The 18,423-nt window shown below is 43.5% G+C and overlaps 1 long non-coding RNA gene across 2 annotated transcripts; it reads right to left on the bottom strand.

The window, feature by feature from the left end:
- Positions 1 to 2,709: 2,709 nt before the first annotated feature.
- LOC111860047 (uncharacterized) lies at positions 2,710 to 17,914 on the bottom strand. 2 transcript variants are annotated; one of them, XR_011989304.1, is made up of 4 exons: positions 16,370 to 17,914; positions 11,094 to 11,660; positions 10,837 to 11,007; positions 2,710 to 10,681 (listed from the first exon to the last, which is right to left on the bottom strand). It is a non-coding gene; the product is annotated as an uncharacterized lncRNA (long non-coding RNA). The 2 variants fall into 2 exon arrangements; XR_011989303.1 differs by having other exon boundaries at positions 2,710 to 11,007.
- Between the last annotated feature and the right edge of the window lie 509 nt (positions 17,915 to 18,423).

Below are 18,423 nucleotides of genomic sequence, written 5' to 3'. Positions count from 1 at the left end.
GGAGAGGAGTAATGGAAAATACTTGATTTTATTGGTGGCCAACCGGTTCACTCACCATAAAGAAAGAAATCCCATCAGATTTTTTTTTTTTTAATAGATTATTAAAGACTGTTAGTATAATCTATCTGAAGAATGTTTTCATCTTATTACCTTATTAACAGATCTTGCTGGATGATATCAAGGTCATGATTTTGGTGGGAGAGCACACAGTCCTGGAATGACATTGACTAGCAATGCAACTGAGCAGACACCCTTTTCTTTGTCTGCCAGATATTAAAACCTCACCTACAGCGGAGAAGCACATGCTATGAAATACCTTTGACCAGTGGCGGATCTAGAAAATTTTACATGGGGTGGCAAGAGATGTTGGCAGGGTGGCATGGAGGGCAGTATGTGGGAGTTCTCATATAGAAATACAATTGTATTTCTATATGGTAAATGTACTCAACAAAACATCCACAAATATATTGTTACAATATTTATTTTCACATTATGTTACAGTTTTTCTCGATTGTTTTGGAGCATTTCTCACATGACAATTAACATTTGCATAACAAGAAGTGTAATCCCCACTTCTGCACAGCAGAACATCATTTCTCATTGCTTCACACAATTTCCCAAATGTTTTGCTTCATATATGCAAATGGTTTTGAACAATTGTCATAATTTGACACAATTTTCAGTTGCTTTAGTTTAATTGGTAAAATAGATTATGTATTTTCCCATAATAATACATTTACACCCAAAACGATATATGTATGTGAGCATCGTGTTATTTCTGTATTGCCAATTTACTGTTTTTCACTTGGTAACGCTTTGGTTTGCTATTGTACCGTGTTTTGCGATCTGAAGAAGTTACATGTGCACGTGAGTGCTTTCTCTTACAAGTGAACTTTACATTCTGTAGAGCCTTACTATGTTGAAATTGGTGTCTTTGACATGAATACGGATGTTCTCGATTGCACATTTCATGAAACACATCTAACATTCTCAAGACTATAAGAGCATTTCTCAAAACAGTTCATGCATACAACACAACGCTATGGTTTAGCTGCAAAAGTCTAATTTATCCAAAACAATTAACTCATGTTTCAACACCAAATAATTCAACCAATGAATTTGTCAGTGCCACCAAAATGAAATGTACAATTAGCATCATTTTAACCATGAGAGTCTAAATGCTTAGATATACACTCACCTAAAGGATTATTAGGAACACCTGTTCAATTTCTCATTAATGCAATTATCTAATCAACCAATCACATGGCAGTTGCTTCAATGCATTTAGGGGTGTGGTCCTGGTCAAGACAATCTCCTGAACTCCAAACTGAATGTCAGAATGGGAAAGAAAGGTGATTTAAGCAATTTTGAGCTCGAATCATTTCAAATTGGTTTTTTTTTTTTTTTTTTTTTTTCCCCCCCTGTCGTGTCCGGCAGTTTTGCAAGCAGGATGTTAGTCTGGGTGCTTTATTGTGCCAACACTTTTATTTTGCCAAGTGGAGCTTCGGATTTAAGCTCCTCTTGTTACTTGAGGTATACTCTTTATTAATCGGTTGTATGTCATTGCGCCACAAAGCCAGAGCTGACGGGGGGGTTAGTGGGAAAAAGATAGAGAAAGTGAGAAAGGAGAGAAAGGGGTGAGATACAGAGGAAGTAGAAAAATAAATAAATGCATAATAAAAATAAAAATAAAATAAGGAGGGAGGTCAGAGAGAGAGACAGGGAAAGAGAAATAATACATAAACAGTAGAACAAAAAAGAAAGAGTAATAAGAGGACAGCTTCTGCATCTTGCTGCTTTACACCGTATCATCACACCAGCTGCTGTATCTGAAAGATAAAATCCAGGGACACACACAAACAGTATACACACAAAGAAACCAGTGGTACTATTATGACATGGGAATGTGCTTGTGTCAGTATCTGCTCCTGGAATTAAATACGTTAATACCAACGAAAGAAAATATATATGCATAAGCAGACCACCAGGAACACTGTCTAAATATCGTCGTACCCGTATCTGCATCTGAGAGGAGGGAGTGGAAGCCACACACCAACTTTCACACACACTCTCACACCCACACCCATACAAGGAGAAACAGGGGTAAAATAGGGGATGAGAGCCCTAGGCTCTCCTGTGTGTATGTGTGCGTGCATGTCTATGTGTGTGTGCGTTCTAAGTGTATGTGTGTTGATATGAAAGTGTGTGTATGTGTGCGTGTGCATATGTATGTGTATGTGTGTGTGTGTACGCATACGTGTATGTGTTTGTGTACGCATCTGTGTATGTGTGTATGTTTGTGTGTTGTGAGTGTATGTATGAGTGTGCAGGTTAACATGGAATGATTCCCAGAGTGTGTGCGAGGCCACAACAACGCCGCCCCGGAGCCCCCAGACGGCCGGGAAAGCCCCGACGGGTCATGGACCCAGCCGCCCCACAGCGGCCAGGTACCCGGGCCCCCCGCTACCGGAAGGCTGCGCGTCCACCCAAGGAAGGCAGGGGGGGAGGCACCGGGCGCCCCCCACCGGCGAGCGCGAGCCAGGAACCCCACGGTAATCCCCACCCCATCATTGAGATGAGGGGTGTTGTGTTCTTATGGCTAAGTAATAAAATCCTCTGAGGCTAACTTTTGTGGGATTCAGCAGTGTCTCTTTTATTACACGTCATCAACGGCATATCGTCTCACACATCAATTACCAATACAACCGCTTGGCACTGACCAATCAATCCACGATCAACAGATCTCTTCCACAATCTACTACATCCCCCTTATTCAAAGTGTGAGAATCGTCCACGAATGTCTGGCTGCAGAAGGGGCCTGAGAGCACGTGTTCTCTGTCAGGTCCCATCCACTCTCAAGCCCCTACGTCATTTCTGTTCGAACAACAAAATTCGTCTTGTCACGATAGATTACGACTTGCCGACTGCCGCTATAGAATCCATCTTGTCACGCATATAATTCTTAAAATGCGGCATGTATGGCTTAACAGTTTAAAATTAATCATCACATCGAAATATGCGTGTCGAACTCCTTTCCTACAGACAACGTGTGTTTACCTTAAAAAAGTCCTAAGACTAGTGCTCAGTCACACAATAAAGTCAGCCAAAGTCTGTTATACTGTATTCTGTTGACGTTCTGTTGGGTTTGAAAAATAAACAGCTTTCCTTTTGCTGTTTTGTGAGAAAAAAATATTTTTTATTAAAAACAATATAGTTTGTATATAACTAGAATAGTAGTTTTTCTTGTAGAAATTTAAATGAATTCTCATCGGCTCCTTAAAAAAAATTAACATAGTAAAAATATTGTATTATGGCCAGTACCAAAGCACAACTATTATTTTTAACGTTTTTGTAACTTATTGCAACTTCACATTATATTATCGTCTTCACAATGTAATTAAAAATTGTTTTGTTTTTTTAAATGACTGACTTCGTCATCATACGTTTACATAATTTTGAGGTATGTATTAAAATATCCTATATATATTGTAATACAGTTGTAATAAAGTTCAAATTGGCTCTTTTTAGGCACACTAGACTTGATCTATATTGGTACACTGAACTCTAGATAATGTTATTAAAATGATGTTATTACTTAGCACATATCTTGGATAAAACAAATAAGTTTTGCTAATAACCAAAAACACACGATTTATTCAAAATATTTTTATTAGATTATGATTTAAAAGTTCCCGTACAAACATTGAAATGCTGACATTATTAAAGTACAATATTTCACGGCATAAATATGGCACAAGAAAATAAATATTAAAAGTACATATTAGCTATAGTCTGATGTCTCACAAAAATAGCACATACAGTGGCACTATGTTTATTTACATACATTTACATACAATGGTATTGTTCAGGTTTGAGACAGATTCTATTGTTTAAACGGAAATTACGTATTGGGGTTTGGGAAGATGGATTCTGTCGTTTTAACGGAAATGACGTAGGGGCTTGAGAGTGGATGGGGCCTGACAGAGGACGCGTGCTCTCAGGCCCCTCCTGCAGCCAGACCCTTCTCGAGTCATCTCAGACTTACCTGAACATGCAACACAGCAAAGAAAAAACACCTGCTGACAAACAGAAATCCCACTCATGGTGCTCAAACAGTAAGACACACGAAGTGGATTACTAAGTGTATTATTTCCCCTTAGTAATTATTTCATTATTTCACATTATTTTAGGATTTCAATCCTAAATTCCTTTTTTTTTTTTTTAGACTCCCTATAGACTCGGATGGATTCTCCTCAGATGACGTCTGTTTCTCCTGAACGTGATACCACTGGGAGTTTGTACATCATATGCACGTGGTTCCACTCGTTTGTTAAGGACTGTGCCTGGTACCCATCCGCGCTGTGTGGCCATGTGCACTGTGGTACCAGGAGCAAATTCAGGCAAAGGTCTTGAGTTGTGGTCATAGTAGTGCTCTTGTCTGGGTTGTAGATGTTTCAGCCTGGAGTAAAATTCATCTACTGGGATGGAAGGTTGTAACACAGCTGTAGAGCTCTGCAAGGTGCTTCATAGTACTCTTCCCATGAGAACTTGTGCTGGTGAGAACTCTGTACCAGTCACCGGTGTGTTTCTGAGCGACAGGAGAGTTATGTGTGGGTCTGTACCTGTCTGTGTTCCCTTCTTCAGCACGTGCTTCACGATCTTCACCATCCTTTCTGGAAGGCCATTTGATTATGGATATCTAGGGCTGGAGTGGACAAGCCTAATCCCTTATGAAGCTGCAAACTGTGTCATTTCTCTGCTCACAAATGGAACATGGTCACTCACCATCTCCTTTGGAATCCTGTGTCTGCCGAAAACTGCTTTCATCTTGTGTATGACTGTGTGGGCAGTCTTGGGCAGATGGAGCACCTCTGGATATTTTGACAAATAATCCACCATCACAAGGTACGACTGTCCAAGAAGCTCAGAGATGTCAACCTTGATCTTTAGCCATGGTAGTTCAGGTATCTCATGCGGAATAAAAGGCTCTTTGTGGTTCTGTGGCTGGAGCTGTTGACATGGGGTGCAGCTTTCCACAATGTGCTCAATGTCATGCGTCATCCCTGGCGAGTACATCACTTTTCTGGCCTGCGCTTTCATCCGCTGTATCCCTTGATGTGCCAGGTGCAGTCTGTCAAGCATCGTCTGCCTCGCGCTCTGAGGAATTACTGATGCTGATAGAACTTCGCATCGGCCAGATCAGATACGATACCAGCCGATACTGCGCCATCTTTTAGGCCAGCCTTTGTGGAGCATTTCCATTACACGCTGTAGGACATTATCGATAGCTGTGGTATCTTTCAGTGTTTGGAGAGTGTCCATGTCCAATGCTGTGGTGGCCTCCATCACGTGGACCACTCTCTCCTCAAACAGATCCTCTTCCGCATCACCCTTGAGTCAGTGACAACAGCTCGGGACAGGGTATCTGCTACGTGCATGTTCTTGCCCGAAGTGTACTTTATCTGCAGATCATAGCGTTGGAGCTGCAGTAACATGCGCTGCAGGCATGCTGGTGCTTTGCTCAGGTGCTTCTTGAAAATAATTTCAAACAGTTTGTGATCTGACTGGACAGTCACTGCGTTGCCGTAAAAGTAGTAGAGGAAGCGTTTTGTTGCAAAAGCTATCAGCAGCAGCTCTTTCTCTATCTGAGCATAATTCTTCTCAGACTGTAAGCGCACGTGAGGCATAGGACAGGCACCCAGTCCATCTTTTGATGCATCACACTGTATGGTAAGTGGCTTGGTCTGATCATAGAACCGGAGCACTGGGGCCTGTGTGAGGATTGACTTTAGCTTGTCTAGTGCAACACTGTGTTCATGGTTCCAGTGCCAAGCAGCGTCCTTTTTCAACAACTGCCGGAACGGGCCTGTTATTGTGGCTTCGTTTGGGATGTACTGGGATAAATACCTCGTCATTCCCAGTAATCTCTGGAGCCCTTTCTTGTCCTTGGGTTGTGGCATGTTCTTAATGGCCAGCACTTTGGACTCGTCAGGTTTCACGCCTTCAGACGTGATGACATGCCCTATGTATCTGACTATGTCCACCTTGTATTGGATTTTGTTGAACTTGATGTTGGCCTTTATTGCAGTGTCCTGTGTTTCTGTAGGATAGCATCATGCTTTTCCTCAGATGCAGCAGCTATTATCATGTCATATGCAATAAAATGCACTCCATCAATATTTCCAAATGTCTCACAATTTTTCTGTTGAAACACCTCACTTGCTGACTTCACGCCGAAAGGAGGTCTCTTAAAGCGATACCTGCCCCACAATGTGCTGAATGTGCCCAACATTGATGAGGGTTTATCAAATCTAACTCACCGATATCCATCCTTCTCATCTAAGATGGTGAAGATAGATTTCTCAGACTACTTAGATAGATAGATAGATAGATAGATAGATAGATAGATAGAAGATAGAATCTTTATTGTCATTGTAGCAATGAGACATTGTACAACGAAATTAAAGTGCAATTCTCCAGTGCAAAATAAAAACAGTCACTCTGAAAGAGCCTGAACGCTACTTTCTTTCGTACCTACAAACAAACAGTTACAAACAAACTACGTATTGCACTTGTTTCCTTAGCCAGTTTTGGCATGAAACATAAGGCTGTAATGTAAACAAAAATAACACTGTAGTAAAGTAAACATGAACGGTGCCCTGGCTCAAATTGACCACCTAGCAGTGTTCAGCATGGTAATTACTGAGGGGTAAAAACTGTTTCTCAGTCTGTTTGTTTTGGTTTTTATGGATCTGAAACGTCTGACTGAGGGCAGGCGTTCAAACAGTACATGTCCTGGGTGTGATGGGTCCTGAAGAATTTTCTTTGCGTTCCTGAGACAACAGGAGCTGTGAAGTTCTTCAAGTGAGGAGAGACTACAGTCAACTATCCTCTGAGCAGCCTTAATGACCCTGTGAAGCTCTTTTCTGTGTCCCGCTGTGCAGCTGGTGAACCATGCACAGAGACAGTAGACCATGATGCTCTCTACTGTGCAGCGGTAGAAGGACACCATCAGTTTCTCTGCGATGTTGTTCTTCCTGAGAACTCTCAGGAAGTAGAGTCTTTTTTGGTCCTACTTGCATAGGACCTCATCTGGGGTGGGTATTGAAAAGTGCTAACTCTTAATCGCCTCATTTAGATCACGAGGGTCCAAACATACCCTCAGAGACCCATTCTTGTTATGTGATGACAAGGCTATTTACCTACTCTGTGGGTGTGGTCACAGGTTCTATGACCTCCGTGTCGATAAGTTCACACAGTGTTGTCTTCAGTCTGTCCATGACAGCGATGGGAATTTTCCTACGACCATGCACTACTGGGGTCACCTTGGGGTCCGTGTGGATGTGATGTACCTCTGGAAACTATTTGGGTGGGTTTCAGATGATTGGGACCTGGTATCTTCTGAAAAATGTTCATAGGCAGTACATTTACGTCAGCACCAGTTTCTTGCTTGAATTTAACAGCAGTGTTTTAAATGCTAGCAGTGGTGTGCCATGCATTGTCAGTCTGGTGATTTAACCCAACACAGGACATATGAAATAGAGACTCAGCCTCTCTGTCAAGGAGTTTGACGTTCTCACAGAGCTTGACTTGTCCGATGATGTGGCACACACGTTAGCAAAATGGTTTCTTTTATGACATTTGTGGCATACAGCTCCAAAAGCTGGGCACTGTCATGTTTTATGTGTCCCTCCGTATCGTCTGCACACATTTGTACTGGCTTTTTTAGCTTGCGGTATATCTCGTGGCCTCGGTTTTCCGATTTCCCTGGCAATTGTTTTCTCCGCTGTGGCCGTAACCTTGCTTATCACCTGCACCAAAGCATCTGGCTGCATATTCTCATTACAAGGATTTGCGATTTAGCGGCTTTTGCAGCTCTGCAAATAGCACCTGCCTTATCTAAGGTCAAATCTGCTTTTCTTAACAGTCTCTCTTTCATTCAAGCATCAGGCACAGTGAACACAAGCCTCTCGCTTGTCATGTCGTTTTCACTCAGACCGAACTCGCAGTTTTTGCACTTCTGACAAAGCTCGGTCACAAACATACTGTATAAACGGTGCTGCCTGTGGGCATGGACTGAGACCAGAACTGGTGGCGTTAAAACACAATATTTCTTTTTGGTGTGCAATACCTTCTGAATGCATACAAAATCTCTTCTAACATCGCTTGCTCGTTGCTGGCAGACTCAACATGGAAGGTATTGTATACCTCCAGGGAGTCCTCTCGGACGGTGTGGAGCATGAAGGCAACTTTCACCAGTTCATCAGTTTTATCTTTTATATTGCCGGTGAGCACAAGCGCTGCAAGGGGCTTGAACTGCTCCATGCTTAGCTTTCGGTTCCCTATGTGCGCGTTTAGCAGGCTCAAACTGTTGGACTATTACGCTTCAGTGTGGGTGTGCATTGTCCACTGCAGAGTTGCTGCACAGAACAACCTCGTCACACATCTCTCGTGGATTAAGAAAACACCCCTTCTGACACCATGTTGTATTCTTATAGCTAACTAATAAAATCCTCTGAGGCTAACTCGTGTGGGATTCAGCAGTATCTCTTTTATTACACATCATCAACGGCATGCCGTCTTATGGTGCGTTCGTTTTTCTCTCGGAACTCGGAAATTGCAAGTTGAGTGACATCACGTCCAGCAATCTCCCATTCGAGTTACCACATCTCGGAACAAACATGGCTGCCTCCATGAACACGCTGCTATGTGTTGTTGCTTTGTATTTTAGCAGATTTGGAGTGACTATTTTTTCCGAGAGACAAACGAACAAGAAACACAAACTAGTCAAACCACATTAAAAGCTTTATCAAATATTTAGTACATTCATAGTGATTTTCTTTTTTCGAGAGGCAAACAAACTACAAACAAACCAAAGACACTAACAAGTCTGGTACAAATCTGATATTGCATGCTAGGATACTGTTTACGGTCATGATATGGTATTCCCTAAATCAAACACGTGCAATTACATTTATAACTATTAATACATTTAACAAAATAAACATTTTTGAAGATTTATAAAATAGAATAACTGTTCAGTGTGTAACCCGCCATGTTGAAATTGTGTCACGGGAAACTCGGACAAGAAAATTCTGTCCGACATCAACATCATAAAAGAGGCATGTTTCCAACGGGAAGTGATGTTTCGTGATGTTTTCATCCGAGTTCTGACTCAGAGAGACATAATTGAACGCAGGATAACACATTAATTACCAATACAACCGCTTGCCACTGACCAATCAATCCAACTTTTCTGCAATCTACCAGTAATATCACATATGATGCCTGGTTTACAAAAACATTAAATTAAATTAAATTAAATTAAAATATTAACATATTTCATTATGTCACACCCACGGGGGCGGGGCTCGACAGGTGCAGCTCATCGACGGACAATTAACCTCTTTTATAAGCAGAGCGATCCCGGAACTTCTTCATAACCCTCACCTCGAGTGGCGGACCGGGGAGATTGTAGCGTGGTCAGAACAGTGTCGACAGGATTGCATGTCTCATCCTTGTAAAGCTACAGGAATAGAAAGCCCCGAACCGGAGAACCTGGATGTTATTCCTGTGGAGTACCAAGACTTCAAGGAGGTGTTTAGTAAGAAAAAGACATTTAAAATTCCTCCTCATCGGGATTACGATTGTTCCATTGATCTTTTAGATGGCGCTACCTTACCCCGTGGCAGACTGTACCCTGTTTCGTTACAGGAGGAGGAATCTTTGGAGACCTACATCCGCGAGGGACTTAAGCAGGGAATAATTCAGCCCTCCACCTCTCCAGTGATGGCTGGCTTCTTCTTCATTAAGAAGAAAGATGGGGGGCTGCGCCCAGTGGTGGACTACCGAGCCCTGAATGCCGTCACAATTAAGCGGAGAGAATCACTCCCGTTAATCCCCTCCGCCTTAGAACAGCTCCGAGAGGCGTTGATTTTCACAAAGCTGGACTTGCGCAGCGCTTATAACCTGGTGAGGATCCGAGATGGGGATGAATGGAAGACGTCTTTCATCACCAGTAGGAGGCAGTATGAGTACCTCGTGATGCCTTATGGGTTGGTTAATAGCCCCTCTATCTTTCAATCCTTTATGAATGGAGTGTTCCATGACATGTTGTACAAGTTTGTGGTGGTTTACATCGACGACATTCTGATTTATTCACCTTCTAAGCAGGTTCACGTGCATCACGTGAGGCAAGTGTTACAACGGCTGAGAGAACATAACCTCTACATTAACGGGGAGAAGTGCGAGTTTCACCAGAGCTCAGTGAAATTCTTGGGGTACGTCATCCAACCCGGTGTTGTTGCTATGGATGATCAAAAGATCACGGCAATACAGGAGTGGCCGCAGCCCAGAACCCTCAAGGAACTACAGCGCTTTCTCGGATTTGCCAATTTCTATCGAAGATTCATTCGGAATTTCAGCAGGATTGCTGCCCCTCTCACCACGCTTACTCATGGGAAACCTGCTCGACTTCTCTGGATCCCTGAGGACGATCAAGCCTTTACCCGGTTAAAACAAGGGTTCTGCATGGCCCCGGTGCTGAAGCAGCCGCGACCTGAGCTCCCTTTCGAGGTGGAAGTGGACGCGTCCGAGGCTGGAGTGGGGGCCATCCTAATCCAGCGGGATCCTGAGACGGGACGGCGGCATCCTTGTGCATACTTCTCGAACAAGCTGACTTCTGCGGAACGAAACTGAGGTGGGTGATCGGGAACTTCTCGCCATTAAGTTGGCTTTGGAGGAGTGGCGCCATTGGTTAGAGGGAGCCCGGCATCCCTTCGTGGTTTTGACCGATCACCGCAACTTAGAACATCTGCAATCAGCCAAACGACTCACCTCTTGTCAAGCTCGCTGGGCTCAGTGGTTTGCTCGCTTCACATTCCGTGTCAGTTACCTGCCTGGTAAGAACGTGAAAGGCGACAATCTGTCCAGACAGTTCGATCCCCCGGAAAGTACGGAATGCACCTACCCAGTCCTGCATCCTTCGTGTTTTGTTTCATCCATCACCTGGGGTTTAGAAGAAACAATTAAATTAGAAAATGAGACCCGAGCTCCCCCGGCGGGCTGCCCACCTGATCTGCTGTATGATTCACCTTCTCATCGACAGGATTTACTCCGTTGGATTCATGCCCAGCCTGGAACGGGGCATCCCGGGGTATCCTCGACCCGGCTTCTTGTTGCCCGTCGGTATTGGTGGCCCGGTTGGCGGCAACAAGTCCAAACCTTTGTAGACAGCTGTCCTGATTGTGCTAGATGTAAGTCACGTACCTTAAGTCCTGAAATCGCTGAAATCTTAACGAGCTCTTCCGTTTTACAGGCATACCTGAGGACCTCGTGTCAGATCGAGGACCTCAGTTCATGTCCAGAGTGTTTCGGGAGTTCTGTTCTAAGCTATGGGTATCGCTCAGTCTTACCTCTGCTTACCATCCCCAGGCTAATGGATTAGCCGAACGCACTAACCAGGAGGTATCCAAAGCCCTCCGCCTGCTGTGCAGGACCGATCCGGCAGGCTGGTCCTCCCATCTGATTTGGGTGGAATATTCTCTTAACTCTCAGGTGAGTCCGGTTACCAAATTGACTCCTTTCCAATGCGTGCTAGGATTCCAGCCTCCCCTGTTCCCCTGGGATTCTCCACCGGGAGCAGTGCCACGTGTGGAGACCTGGTACCAAGACAGCAAGCGAGCCTGGTGTCAGATCCAAACGGCCCTCCGTACTCAGGCAGATCGACATAAGGCTCAGGCTGATCGTCACCGCTTATCTGGCTTTCCCTACAGAACTGGGCTGTGTGTGTGGCTGTCAACAAAGAACCTTCAGATTCCAGGGTGTAGGAAGCTCACTGCCCGTTATATCGGACCATTCCGGATCCTGAGGAGAGTAGGACCAGTAACGGTGAGGTTGCAACTTCCCCGCATGTACAGGATATGTCCCACGTTTCACGTATCTCTCCTCAAACCTGTCAAGGACAGCCCGTTACGACCAGTTTCTGACGCCTCCGAGGACAGTCTGCCTCCGGTGGATGACGAGGGACCCTCAGCCCTGCTTACGGACAACGACCCCGATTCCTGCGCGCCCCTTCTGTACCTTACCATCGGCTTTCAGCACTTGCGATGGCACCCTCGCCCACAGCGCTCTCTGTCAGCGCTCTAGCTAAGGAGACAGCACTCCTTCGCTGTGCGGAGCCATTCCCTTTCTTTGCTGGTCCTCCGTCGACTTAATTAAAGTCTCGTTTTCCCTGCATTCTTGGATCTTTGTCTCCCTTCTCGCCCGTGCCTGACACATTACATCGCTGTTTTTTTTTTTTTTTTTGCAGTTTTCCATCACTACTCCCGCTCCGGCAGGCAGACGCTCACTTCTAGACCCAAGAGTAAAGAGAGTGGTGAGGGCAGAATCATGGTGTGACTTTGTATGTAAACTTAACTCATTGAAGACCTGATAACCAACAGTTAATCAGTTAAAGTGACATTGTGGAATTCAGTCGTCTCATGTCGATTAAGTTTCATATAGATTATCTTATTTAATTACGCAAACTGTAACTAGCTTGGTTAGTTATCGGCATAGCACAAATAGTAAAGCTGATAACACAGCAGTAAATTGTGTTTGTGTAAATTCTCATCCACTGTGTTTGCAGTTACGGAATAAGAATGAATAAGAAGCCAATCAAAATCGGGCCAGATCTGGGATTTATTTGGAAAACGCCATAAAGTAAGTTATTCAGTTACGAAAAACTCAGAATCGTTTAGTGCATAGGTAGTGCTGGCAGAAAGTCCTATTTATTACCAAGAGGAGATTTAGTAAATCTCCAATATTTACAGTACTTCTATGGGTCTCCAGAGGAAGGCCACCTAGTCGCTATGTTATGTGTGCTGTTTCTCTTTCCGGAAAGCTTGGATGTGTTTGTGAGGGAGACATGGTGCAGGAGAGTGTCAGGTATGGGGCGCCAAATGTCAAGCGCTCATTTTCATGTACAAAAATACATTGTGTGCCACAAAAAAAATTATTTATTTATTAAATCAAGAAATGCCTTTCTGCATTCTGTCCACAAAAGCAGAAAGATTTTCTTTCCTGCACAGAAATCAAAAGGAATGTTTCATTTTGTGCACAGAATTGATATCAGTACTTCGCATTTTGTGGAAAGAAGAACGTCATTTTGTAGAAAAATACAAATGATAGTCATTTCATGGACGAAATTGATTCTGAGAAATGCATTTTGTCATTTGCTGTCGTTTTGTGGCTCTTACCCACCTGTCAACATCAACGGTGCTATAGTGGAGAGGGTGAACACTCAGTGTCCATCTCCAGGAGGACCTCACCTGGTCCACACACACACACGTGCTCTAGTCAGCAAGAAGAGGCAGCAGCTCTACCATCTGAGGCAGCTGAGGAGGTTTAAGTTCTCTCCTGTTGTCCTTAAGGCCTTCTACTTGGCTGCTGTATAGAGCATACTGACCATGAGCATTACATCATGGTTCGGGAACTGCTTTGTCCAGGACCAGAAAGCACTGCAGAGGGTGGTTAGAGCAGCTGAGCTACAAGGCATTTACAACAGCCGCCGTAGGACCAGAGCAACAAAAATCTTCAAGGACCCATCCCACCCCAATAACTCTTTGTTTTGCCTGCTGAACTCAGGCAAACGGTTCCACAGCCTTATGCCCAAAACTGAAAGGTCAAGGAGGAGCTTTTTTTTCCCCAGGCTCCTAAACCAGTCTCAGTGCCCCTAGGTCTTCCACTGGCTTCTACAGTGACTCTTCAGTGACTGTAACACAGGCCTCACTCTCTGCATACTGTGTACGAGTGCTCATAATCCTATGAGTACTGTTTACATTCAGTTCATACTATCCAAATTGTCGGTACATGTCTCAGGTCTCTTGCACATTGCACTTATATTGCACAGCACAATCACTTTTACCTTATTACTCAGGTATAGATTATGTACAGCTGAACATTTTTCATATATTTTTTATTTTGTATTGTTATTTTTATATATTTTATCATTCTCTTATCAGGCCCTGCTGCTTGGAGTGACCAGGGTTACATTTCACTACATGTTGTCCCATTTTTTTTTCTTTCTTTTTTTTGTTTCTACCACAGTTCTTTTTTCTTCTCGATCATATTTGTATATACATCCTGTGTCCGTAAATGGTTTAAAACGGGTAAGATGGTGACGACTGGCCTGGTCTATGCTTATATATGACTGGTAGCAGAAAAACAAAGCCTACCTTATTGCCTAGCAACTGCACCAGCTGTCGGTCTGCTGCACCCACGCACATCCACATGTTCACCGTTTTTACACACTTCTAATGTTGTCTTCACATTGTATCAGATTTTTATACGATTATACATCTGATGGCAGCTATTACAAATTCTGACTTCACATATCACTTATAAATTTAGTATTTTAAAGTAAATATAATAAGCTAAAACAAATGGAAAAAAAACTATTTTTGCTTCTTAAGTTTTTAATTATTGTAATATATTGAACTATAAAATACTTAAGAATGCTTATGTATGTTGAATGCACACTTTTAATTTGGAAGCAATGCTGATAGAGCAGGGAATGATTGGTGTATTTCAAATAGTTTATAAAAAATTTTTACAAGTATTTTCAAATCACACAAACACAGAAGTATGTTCAAGCCTTATGTTTAGGGCCAAGCAAGACCACAACAAAAAGGTTTAGTGACCAAAAAAATAGACCATTTCTGTAGATCAGAAGGGACACTATTTGATATAGCTGCCATCAGATGTTGTGACCCCATAAATTTCCAGGAAAAAGCAGTAATACAGCAGTCAAAAATGTATTTTTTGTATTAGATTTCATAACTGCGATGTACCAATCAGTCTCAGCAGGGAGGTCACACTCTCTGATAGCCACCATTGTCACACCCTGCATCCCTTCCCACTCATTCTCTCCCTCGTGTAGCTCTAACAAGCCACATCTGTTGCCTGTTTAATCTTACCTCTCGTTGCAGCCCTCGTGTGGATCACCCCAGGTGCCTCTCGTCTGCTCCCTTACGTGCCCTGTATAAGGCGTCCTTCAGTCTTATAATCCCCAGTCCAGTCATTCATGTTGCTGCCTGCATGTACTCCCCAGTGTGCTCTTTTGGGTTTTCCCCCTGCCTGCCTTTGCCTCCTTGTCCTTGATGTGACTGAATGACTGGACTCCTCAAGCTGCCCAGCAGCTTTCTGTGCGAGCCTAGCACTCTCCATATTACAGCCTGCTTCCAGCCTCCCCTCAGTGTTCTAGTGTCCACACCCCAGTGGTTTGTGGATAGCCCTCTCATTGACCCCCCCCCCCCCCCCGAGTGACAGTGACCTGGAAGAGCCAGAGGAGGATGGACCTGAGGAGACTGCAGGCCCACGAATAGCTCCACTGAAGTGGATGCCTTACTGGTCCTCCTATGGTGGGAAAGAGGATAGCCCATGCTCCTAACCCCAAACCCCACTGCCGTGCTCCAGGTGAGTGTTCCCATTCCTACCTGGTTTGCTCTTTGGGGCAGATATCAGGACCTATGCCGAGGAAAGAGAGGCGGGAGTGATCCGGAGCTGGAGGATCACCTCAGGCAGCTGGAGGACTGGCTACTGGAGTTAGTCCATGTGGCAGAGACAGAGGAGATGGAGTTGGTGGAGAGCACCAACCACCTACTCGACGCTGAGAAATGGGTGGAAACCTCACCGCGTGTCCCTGGTGCTATGTCAGACATCTTAATGCACCATGAGCGCCAACCACTGCTAATGGGGGCATAAATGGTAGACTGTTTCTGTGACTGTTCACTGGTGAGGCCTGCTCTGCCCGCCTCCAGAGATGCCGCTCTGCTGTAAATGCCCTGCTTTGCTGGATCCTGAAAGCCCTGGTTCTGCTCTTCTTGCCACCCAGTTCCCTGGCTGTGTTCTGTTTGCAGACTGTGGCCTTCACCTCATTGCCCGTCCCTGTGGCCTTTGCCTTGCCAGCCTGCTTGCCCACAGCTACTGCTGTCTTGCCAGCTCGTACTCCAGCCCTGAGCTTTATTTTTATATATATATATATATATATATATATATATATATATATATATATATATATATACATATATATATATATACATATACACACACACACACACACACACACTGGGTAACATTAAGTGTTGCTGTTCTTTTTCTGTTGGATCCTGTTCTTTTGCGAGTTTGGTGTGGGCTGCGGCCGTACAGGGTACATTAAAGTGCTCTTTTGAGTTACGCATGTTGTCTGGTCATTACAATATTATAATAAATAATAACCAACTATAATTAGTACGAATAAAGTATAACATACTTTACCTTCATTTTGTTACATTCTGCATGTACACCGAGAAAAAGTGTTGTGCAACAACAAGTAAACTAATAGAAATACCTGTGAATTCGGCGGGTTGGGTTGGTTCTCCATCTTTCCAGCTTTGCGGCACATGCGTAGTAACAAAAAATCGATTGTTTCTTCCTCGATAGAGAATGCCTTGTACGTGCAATGACGTTTTTTGACAGGTTGTTCAGGCTTGAGAATCCACTCTTAATTTTCAGAAGCGCAAGCGTAATTTTCAGAAGCGCAAGCGTGAATTTCAGAAGCAAGCGGAATTTTCAGAGGCGCAAGCGTAATTTATGCTTGTGAAACGACATTTGACGTACATTTTTACGAGTTATTTTTGACAGCGATCTTACTCCATACTGTTGGCTCCGCCCGCTCCTCCGCTCTAATTCGCACTAAGGCCCAATCCCAAACTATACCCTCGACACTCCGCCTTCATTTCGAGTCACACTCCCGCCGAGTCACCCTCACAACACGCCCTATACACTTAAACTGAAGGAAATTGTCACAAGAAAGATTTGAGACAGACTTGCCCTCGCAGCGCCTTACAGTCTTCATTACCGGAAAGAGGAAATGCATTACGTAGTGATTTGACGAAATGGATCCATCAAGAAGCTGTATTGTATTTTCTTTAATGACATATCAGTTATTTTAAAAAAGCACAGTTTATCTAATGCGAGAAGACGACGGCTTCGTCGTCTTATTGCACTGAGCAATTTTAAGTATGTACATGTGTCATATTGACGATTGTACAATTTCTACCATAGCTAACTTAGGTTACACGCATAAAACATTACGCATTACTTCTGTACCAAATACCAGATCCAGATATGTAGAGGAAAAACAGGCAAATATGAAACATAAATTGTTATTGCTGGTGTGATGTTGATCGAGTTTGCGTACGAATGTTTCTTCGCGTGGTTTCTAGTTTGAAAAGTACACAAAATCTCTCGTAATCGGATCACGATAAAATCTACCTGTACTGACCAGCTATAAATAACTGCTTTCCTAATTTTTTTTCTGCAGCGATGAATTATAACATGTAACATAGACTTTCTATGTGTATTTCACTGTGCTGTTAGAATCCAATTATTAAATTATCGCGCTGTTCTGTTTCCTGTGCGCTAGGAATTATGGGATATGGAAGTGGTAGTGAAATCGCGCGAGCCACCATCGTTGCCGACTCGCTAAAGGAGGGCATAATCGACCACTCCCCCTTAGCCCTTGCTGCTTTGAGACACACTTCAACATGGCGACGGGTCTCGGGAACGCGCAAACGAAGGCGGAGTGGTGAGGCGGAGTGTGTAGGGACCGGTTTGGGATTGGGCCCATGCCGCTCCGCTCAACACCGCTCCTCGCTCCACTAAAATGTCCTCCCGCTCCAGTCAAATCGCTCCACGCTCGCTCCAATTTAAAAGAGGAACAAATAATCTGCATGCCTAACAAATGTCACCTTAAACCGAAGCCTTATGTCATAAAGAAATATGAGCAACGGCAACATTGCCAGTTAGAACAGAAAATATTTATTTTTAAGCAACCTATCGGCAACAACGGACAGGTTTGGAAATGGCATTCCACACAAAAATAGGCTTAAAAATAAAGGAATCAGTGGGTTTAATAGCCTACTAATCAGTGGGTTTAATAGTCTAAAGAATATACAGACACGTTTTAAATTCCTCAATTTTTTTCTGTTGATGCAGCACGTCTCTAAAATAAAATTTTACGTTACGTGAAATTAAAAAAAAAATCTTATTAGACCTACTTTGAATGACTAAACGAATTTATTTGATTACCAATATTTACTTTATAGGCTTTTATACTTTAATTTACTTTATAGACTTGATATGCTACAACCATATAAAACTTGCACGCGTTTTGCTCTGGCTTCCGCTACACACTCATGTTTCTGAGAAAAGTGATTCCAAAGTGAATCTTTACTCACTGAAACAGTTTCACCACATTGTTGTTCTTGCTGTACATCATTGGCGGAGCGGGGGGGTGGCTTACTGGGCTTAAGCCCGGGTTGTTGTTTCAGAAGCCCAGGGTCTTTTGGAGTGTAATTTATTTCATAGTTAGATGCCTGACTGACAACTGTATAAAACAAA

Source organism: Paramormyrops kingsleyae, chromosome 2, assembly GCF_048594095.1.
Source record: "Paramormyrops kingsleyae isolate MSU_618 chromosome 2, PKINGS_0.4, whole genome shotgun sequence".
Lineage (NCBI taxonomy): Eukaryota > Metazoa > Chordata > Actinopteri > Osteoglossiformes > Mormyridae > Paramormyrops > Paramormyrops kingsleyae.
This window is presented reverse-complemented; position numbering and strand designations above follow the sequence as displayed.